Genomic DNA, 9,321 nt, shown 5'->3' with positions numbered 1-9,321 from the left:
GACAGTCGGAAAGTCGTCATGCTAAGGCCCTATAGGACCAGCGCACCAGAGTAGCTACCATCACCGATGAATACAGTCGTAGATCACAAGAATCGAACCTGTAAACACCTAACCAAAGACGAACGAAGACCAGACCCAAATAGATCCACCGAAGACCAGCACTGACCGAATCCCGCAAGATCCGACGGAGACAAACCTCCACATGCCCTCTGACGATGCTAGACGCATCATCGGGACAGGGATAGAACTTGGGAGACATTATTCCTAATAAGGGACATCGCCGCCTCCATACAGTCCCAACCAAGACGCTGAATCTAACAAGAATGAGAACATGGTCCCTCCCGTCAGCGGGGGTCGAGATCCTCGCAACTCCATGGCCTAGAGGCCATCGGAGATGGGACGGACAGGCGGCGGCGCCAAGAGCTTTTCTTGTGGAGGAGGATGAAGGAAATATGCCCTAGAGGCAATAATAAAGTTATTATTTATTTCCTTATATCATGATAAGTGTTTATTATTCATGCTAGAATTGTATTAACCGGAAACATAATACATGTGTGAATACATAGACAAACATAGTGTCACTAGTATGCCTCTACTTGACTAGCTCGTTGATCGAAGATGGTTAAGTTTCCTAGCCATAGACATGAATTGTCATTGATTAACGGGATCACATCATTAGGAGAATGATGTGATTGACTTGACCCATTTCGTTAGCTTAGAACTTGATCGTTTAGTTTGATGCTATTGCTTTCTTCATGACTTATACATGTTCATATGACTATGAGATTATGCAACTCCCGTTTACCGGAGGAACACTTTGTGTGCTACCAAACGTCACAACGTAACTGGGTGATTATAAAGGTGCTCTACAGGTGTCTCCGAAGGTACTTGTTGGGTTGGCGTATTTCGAGATTAGGATTTGTCAATCCGATTGTCGGAGAGGTATCTCTGGGCCCTCTCGGTAATGCACATCACATAAGCCTTGCAAGCATTGCAACTAATAAGTTAGCTGCGGGATGATGTATTACGGAACGAGTAAAGAGACTTGCCGGTAACGAGATTGAACTAGGTATTGAGATACCAACGATCAAATCTCGGGCAAGTAACATACCGATGACAAAGGGAACAACGTATCTTGTTATGCGGTCTGACCGATAAAAGATCTTCGTAGAATATGTAGGAGCCAATATGAGCATCCAGGTTTCGCTATTGGTTATTGACCGGAGACGTGTCTCGGTCATGTCTACATTATTCTCTAACCCGTAGGGTCCGCACGCTTAACGTTACGATGACAGTTTCATTATGAGTTTATATATTTTGATGTACCGAAGATTGTTCGGAGTCTCAGATATGATCACGGACATGACGAGGAGTCTCGAAATGGTCGATACATAAAGATCGATATATTGGACGGCCATATTCAGACACCGGAAGTGTTTCGGGTGATCTCGGAGAAAACTGGAGTGCCGGAAGGGTTACCGGAACCCCCCGGGGAAGTATTGGGCCTTAGTGGGCCTGAGGGGAGAGAGAGGGCAGCAGCCCAGGAGGTGGCGCGCCCCTCCCATGGGGAGTCCGAATTGGACTAGGGGAGGGGGGGCGCGGCCCCTCTTTCCCTCTCCCTCTCCCTCTCCCTCTCTTTCCTTCCCCCTTCTCTCTTCCTAGTTGGACTAGGAAAGGGGAGTCCTACTCCTACTAGGAGGAGGACTCCCCCCTCCTTGGCGCGCCCCAAGGGCCGGCCGGCCTCTCCCCCTTGCTCCTTTATATACAGGGGCAGGGGGGCACCTCTAGACACACAAGTTGATCTTCGTGATCGTTCTCTTAGCCGTGTGCGGTGCCCCCCTCCACCATAATCCTCGATAATATTGTAGCGGTGCTTAGGCGAAGCCCTGCGACGGTAGAACATCAAGATCGTCACCACACCATCGTGCTGACGGACTCTTCCCCGACACTTTGCTGGATCGGAGTCCGAGGATCGTCATCGAGCTGAACGTGTGCTAGAACTCGGAGGTGCCGTAGTTTCGGTGCTTGATCGGTCGGGCCGTGAAGACGTACGACTACATCAACCGCGTTGTGCTAACGCTTCCGCTTCCGGTCTACGAGGGTACGTAGACAACACTCTCCCCTCTTGTTGCTATGCATCACCATGATCTTGCGTGTGCGTAGGATTTTTTTTAAAATTATTACGTTCCCCAACAGAGGAAAGCGATGTCCTTTGATAAACTCTATCAAGTACACTCACACGAAGAAAGTTATTATATGCAGGATCATACATGCTGCCATGCATGTGCTGTGCAATCTGGACAACATATGAAAGCTTTCTATCTTACCTCTGTATAGTGAACAATGTATCTACATGAATTCTAGAAAATCAATCTAATTAACCACATAGTCCAACCAGCCAAGTACGCACACATCCTTACTTAAACAGACCGGTCTTCAAATTCATCCCCAATTACAGGATTGGTCGCGTCGTTGGGGAAGGATATGAAGAATCTTTATTCAGCGCTGCCATCCTCACCGCCATAATCAAGACGATGAACATCCTAAAACCCTAGACTACGAGGGCCTAAAATGATCCTTGTGTGTGGATCCGGCGACTCCCCTCACCACCGACGACCGACTTCGTCGGCTGATGGGAGCCGCTGGAGGAAACGGTGACGGCCCCTGACGGCTAGCGCTATGGAGATCGCTTTTCAAGAAAGAAAACTAACTGAGAAATATTCAGGTGGAAACAGACTCACAGACATATGACAAAGCCCCAGAAGGAATCATCTACAGAGATAGCCGTCTCTTTGCTCGTCTAAATTTTAGTACCACTGTTTCATTTTGTTTTGCTCCTAGAACTTGTAATAAGCTTGCAAATCCTCAAAAATAAAATAAAATAAGCTTGCCCACACATTAGCATCGTTTGGGCCGCATCGTCAGGATATGGCTTGAGGGACTTCCATATATGATGCAATGGTTCGGATGGCCAGCACGTCTGCTGCGCCGGGTGTGATTATAGAATCGGCTGTTCCACTAAAAAAATAAATATCCTAAACCGGGTCGGGCTGGGCTGAGAGTATATGGCTCGCAAGATATATATAACCCCGTCTTCCATAGAAACCCTCTCGATCCAATCTGGTCGAAAGAAACTCGCCGGAAGCAGACAAGCACCGACGAGGGTGAAGTATATAACTACCGAGGCGATTGGTCTGGCGGCTTACCGGAAGATTTCCACATTCAGATCAGGCGACGATTCCATGGCCGAACCAATATCTTCCTGCAGATTGGAAGTCGATGACGAGATGGACATACGCATATCGGCCAAGGAACTTCTTCCGGAGCTCGAATCCTACGTGCAGGTGCTCAAAGAAGTGAAGGCAGGCAGACACACGATCAACTTCCACTCCAAGACGCGTATTCAAGAGTTGTCGGTAATGTGCCGCAAAATAAATGAAGCGATTCGTAGCATGCACATTCTTCCCCGCAGCCCTGCTGGCATCCAGCATGGTGATCAGCACATGGAGCTGGAGGTGAACACGCAGAAGCAGACGATGGAGGACGATATGGACTTAGGCGAATCGGCCCAAGAATTAACCATGGAGGAGGTCATGGCGGCCGAGGAAGAGGATTTCGCTTCCTACAGAAGTGACTGGGAATCTAGATGGGGATCCAAGGGGGGATGCGGCTTCTTCAAAGGCACGAGTGAGTTGACATGCATGCATTATCACTCAATTTTATTTAGCTAATAGCTACTTCTCATTTCCTTCCCGTTCTTTTACCTTTGGTCGATTGACCTTCCTTCTATAAGCTGCAAGGGAATGGGTTTGCACTGTTTGCTTATCTAGCACTAGTTCTTGTTAGATTTCTAACGCATTCTTCACTTTGGTGCTTCCATGCAACGCAATTGAGTTCCATGCGCTTCACATACTCGACACCTAAACCCAGCTTAGACGATGGTATCGTCGCGAATACCTTGCAGATCTTCTCCATTAAACTCACAGAAATTAAAGGCGGCTTCGAATGGCCATTGTCTGTGTATGGTGTGGTTGTTGCCCGGGACCATGTTGATCACAATCGCAACCTTCTCTTCTGTCGCAGTAGGGCAAGGACCCAAATAGTCCGGCAAAACGTATGTATATCTTTGCTTTTTCATTTTTCTTTTGGGGAATATTGCTGCTGGCATATGACCGCCTGCTTTTGTTTTGACATCTCTGGTTGATTAGTAGTTAATGCTTGCAGGATCCTTTTTTGCACTTGATTGGGCCATCTCGTGCGATCCTATTCAATGATCCTGTTGACTTTGAAATTCAGCTAAAAGTTAAATGTGGAGCCATGTCTGGAGATAGAGAATTGATCAGCAAGACGCACTGTTATCGTGCACGTCATCATGGTGTGCATACCGTTTGCTTTGAGAACCGCTTATGTAAAATAGAGTTGTGCATGGAGCTGCTTGTGGCGACAATCCAGGCCACAATCTGCAGCATCCATGTTGTTAAACAGGGGATACGGCAGCGTGTTGAACGTCGATGCCGAGTAGCTTGCTCGACAGCACCCTACTCACGCAAGATCATCAACGGTAAAACCACTTATGTTGCTAATGCCTCATCTGGTGAAGTCGTGCTGCTTGATCCTGGTAGACATGCAACACCTGAAGGTTCGGAAGGTTACCTTGATCTGTCAAGGCGTGTGGTGTCTGTAGAACATGAAGAAGGCAACCTGGAACTCGTTGTACAGGCCTACTCATCATCCGGAGATATCACTGCACAAGGGCACGTCTCCTTGGCACCCAGATCTTTTGGCTTCAGTCAGAAGAAATTCTATGTTGATGATGCTGTGCTAGAGATTACCGTTGCTTGGTCTTTCCTTGTAGCAAACAAGGATACTCTTGTGAGACCTGTGGGTTTTTGAAACCTCCAACCAGTGAACAACAAGGATCTCATGAGACTGGTGGGTTTTTGAAACCTCCGTTTACTTGAAGATGTCAGCGATGCTGGACCAAGCAAAGCTTTGATGATGTGCTTCTGTCCGGTCTGTTCAACTGTGGAAGTCGTGCAGGACCAAGCAAAGATTTGATGATGTGTGTCCATTCAGTCTTGTTTAATTGTGCTATCGATTAGGTATATGCTGAAGTGTCCAACTGTAAGTTTGTGTATCAACTATATAGAACTTATGTTGTGGATTTTGACCGTGACTTTTAAAGTTAATAGTATTATGTTGCGTGGTTTGTGTAGACTGTACAACTCATGTTGTCCAACTATTCTCTGTTAGGTACGCATCCATGTACAGTAGGGATACTTAATCCTAAAAAATGGTAATCCCACTTCCTGCTACATTATCTATGAGATGCACCAAGGGTTGTATTAAATTTTGATGTTTTGTATTGAACCATCATTACTACTGTGTTTATTCCATTTTTTCCCTACCTCTTCCTTTTAGAAGTAACTAATGTTGGATATGTACCCTAGACATGTACCTGGACTTTTGGTTTTTAAATGTGGTTCACAGTATCAAAGTTCGTGAATAGGCTTCCATTTGTTTCTCTATTTTTTCCTGGTTATTGTGGTTAGATTCTTTCAGAATCAATTAATCCTTGCTTGACATTGTCCTGAATGGTTGCCATTTTCGGGAAATCCAATATAATTGTTGATTTTTGAATAAGTTGTGACCATTTTCAAGTTGCCTTGTTGTATCTGGACACAAACTTGTCAAGGTTTAAAACATGTTCCTGTATTAAACAAGTTTGATATACTGTTCTCTTTTGAGAACAAGATGCACAGTTTTTGAATCTCCATTGCATGCTTCAAAGTGATCAATAATTCAATATGGTTTCAGGTTCAAGGAGCCTGGCTCAGCTCTTCTTCCAAAAATGAATTGAATTTACTATCAGACATAGAAGTTAGTGGGCAAATAAAAATATTCTATGCATGGTGGACACATGTATTGACCATAGATCTTTTTACTCATCTGAGACACGTATTCTCATTTCTTTGGCATGCACCTGCAAAGTAGTTCATAGTGTAATGAAGTTTGAATCCTTATGGAACAACGAAACCTTTGATTCTATCTTATTAGATGCTATCTTTATTGCAAAGGTATTAGCGATGTAGAAACCTGTTTCGGTCCCATGTTTGAAAATGTGATCAATTCTAAATTGTGCATGCCCAAGTATATATTGGTTTCAATTAATACCATAAGTGATTGCTAAAACCTAAATTTTACTAACAAATGTAAATAGTTTCAATGCGCACATGGTTTTAAATGGGACTCTGCGTCATTTGGCGCAACAGGTCATCTAGTTTGTTGTTAATGACCAACCAGCATGTTGGCACCGTGTGTTTGTCTTTCTGGCATTCTTGTTCACCAGCGCCATTTCGCGGCCTACCACCAGGTTGAAGTACGCCTTGTGGTAGCCATGATCCCATGTGACACCGTGTAGGTACAACTCGAGGACATGGTGTGTCTGCTTTTTTCAGATAATGTAGGATAACCGGTCCCTATCGATGGTGCGCACACCTCAGTATGATCCCATGGGACGGGTTCCTTGGCACGATGTCTTTGGCATTCGTCACGTGGAGTGCACACATGAGGTCGAATGAGTCGAAGGGGGAATTGAACGATGAGATGCTTTTTGAATCTCAATGGCATGCGATTTTAGTTCACCCTGTTTCTCTTAATCAGTTACCCAACCTCTCAATGTAGTACATATGGCTTCCATGAATCTTAACAACCAAAGTCATTAAGTTATATAGAGATCAAAAATCTATTTGAACCGAGCTGTCTTATTTAGTCCTTTTGCTTTGGTTGATTGGTCCCGAACCAGCTTTCTCTCTTTTCCCGGGACTACCCATGTTCGTCCAACTCAATTCACGCACCATGAATCCCCTAATTACATGTCATTGACACCAAGACCATGCCTCTTTAGATTAAAAAAAGAAGCTCTTTTAGACACGGGCTATGTTGTTGTAGTGTGAGATTTTCCCGATCCAGGTCTTGAGATGTGCATATGACATTTTCAAAAGCAATGAAGCAATGCATACGTACATGATATAGAGAGACTTGTACTCCCTCCGTCTTATAATATAAGAACGCTTTTGACACTAGACAGAAGGACAATAACTGAATGATCTGCTACAAATATTCACGCCCGACAACATGATTGAAATGCAAACACACAAACAAGCACAAGAGCATAGTACATGCCGAATCGATACGCAACGATGTTGTATACCGTCTTAACCACTTAACTATGCTTCTTCGAAGTCATCAAGTTTCCATTGGCCATCGGTGCCCTTGACCATGCATTTCTTGTTGACGACCCACCAGCTCGCCGGCACCGGGTATTCGTCTTCCAGCAGGTCAGTAGTCTTGTTCACCAGCGCCACGTCACGGGGAACCACTAGTTTGAAGTCCTCATTGTCGCCATGATCCCCTGCGACACCGTGCAGGTACAACTCGAGGACGTTGGTGGGTGAATATTTTGTGAAACACGTAGGGTGACCGGTCCGTGTCAATTACGATCGTTGCTGTCGCGCTGTCCACGTACCACATTAGCAGCATAGAGGGAGGGTTCTGTGGCACGATGTCTTTGGCGTTCGCCACATGGAGTGCCCGCAGGAGGGGGAAAGAGTCGAAGGCGGACTTGAACGTGGGGTTCCCGACTCGCGGGCACGCCAGCAGTATCGCTGTCACGGGGCACGGTGGTTGCTTCGAGGCAGGGGGCACGTTGACGTCGTTGGCCACCATGTCGATGGCGGTGAGGGTGGCGAGTGACGCGCCAAGGCTGTGGCCGGTGACGGTGATGCTGGTCACCTCGTCCTTGTACTCCTCCATTAGCCTCCCTACCTCCTCGAGAACCTGCATGTGTGCGTACACCTTTAGTGAAGACAAATTTCACCTTGAACAATTCTGGCTGCTGGTATGTTATTAAGCCTTGTTGAAGTATGCAATGCTCACCTGCTCTCTGGCGCTGGTCTTGTTGTACATGGAGTTGTTGTCACTGGACGTGTACACGGATAGGAAGCCACGGTGCACCTTGGAGTTCTTGTGCTCTCCGTCAGCATAGCGGCCCAACACGGGCGCGGCAGGCACCTGAAGGAAGTGCTTGTCTTTCTCCCACTCCAGCTCGTTCTCGGTGCCGCGCCACACCACGACGATGTCGCGCCTTCCCAGTGCTGCAACTCCCTCGTCCGTCGCCACCGCCACGTAACCCATCCAGTTGGACGTCGGAGTCCCCTCGGCCTTTCCCAGCGGTTGCACGAACAGCGCGTTCGTCACCGTTGGCATGGATGTGGCCAACCACGATGCCGTTGATCCCCCGCAGGTCGCGTAGAGGAACTTGGTGACCTTGTAGTACTCCGGGTGGGTCATGGTGGAGGCGGCGAGAATGCGGTCGCGGCTGTACGAGCACAAGCCGGCGTGAGGTGACCGCTTCTCCAGGTTGAACCCGTCGTGGCCGGCCGATGCGAGCTCGCCGTAAGCTATGATGGAGTGTCGGAGGTCGTAGTCCAGCGGGTCCAGGAGCCCAGCCCACGAGTCCGAGCCCTGGAGCTCGCGCCACCGCCTGTCGATGTTTGCACCTCCAAGCTTCGGCGCCGGCGACGGCATGGGCGCGTGCGCCGTTACTGGTAGTGTGTTGCTCATGCTGGTCTTGTCTACGTACGTACTTGCATCCAGTGGCACTATGGCTATGTGCTGCCTTTGGCTTGACTAGCTAGATTTGCACGCTCTCTCTTCTTAGTTGGTTGGGCCTCTATTTATAAGAAAATGGCAACAATGCCGCCGTTGAGATAAAAAAATGCTACTCTAAAAAACGAAATAAAAAGTGTTTCACCTGCGGTCAATCAACAAAATTATTATGGGGGACCCTCTATTTATCAGGTACCTGAAAAACATGTATTATGTGTAAAAACATGTAGGAGGTGTTTGGTTCGTGCTTTTGTATCGTAACCTGATTACAGCGTTAACAGATACCGTCAAATCTTGTTTGTTTTTGTTGCTCCGTAATCCCATAACACAGTATTAGATCCCAGCCTAGTACAAATCTGTTACCGGTCAAAATTATCCGTAACGAAAACCGCTGCAGCCGTCTCCCTCCTTGCTATCTCCTCTGCGATGGTTAAAGCATTGCTGCCGCCACCAGCCGTCTACGCCATCGCCGCAACCAGCCGCCGGCACCATCGCGTCTGACGCCGCAACCAGCTGCCGTCGTTGCGACCGCCATCGGCCAGCTGGTTGCGGCGTCAAGAATTAACCATGGAGGAGGTCATGGCGGCCGAGGAAGAGGATTTCGCAGAAAACTGGAGTGCCGGAAGGGTTACCGGAACCCCCCGGGGAAGT

At 47.3% G+C, this 9,321-nt stretch overlaps 1 pseudogene; it reads right to left on the bottom strand.

Annotated features, from left to right (window-relative positions):
* Positions 1 to 7,229: 7,229 nt before the first annotated feature.
* LOC125539102 lies at positions 7,230 to 8,681 on the bottom strand (annotated as a pseudogene).
* Positions 8,682 to 9,321: the final 640 nt, after the last annotated feature.

Source organism: Triticum urartu, chromosome 1 (assembly GCF_003073215.2).
Source record: "Triticum urartu cultivar G1812 chromosome 1, Tu2.1, whole genome shotgun sequence".
Lineage (NCBI taxonomy): Eukaryota > Viridiplantae > Streptophyta > Magnoliopsida > Poales > Poaceae > Triticum > Triticum urartu.
This window is presented reverse-complemented; position numbering and strand designations above follow the sequence as displayed.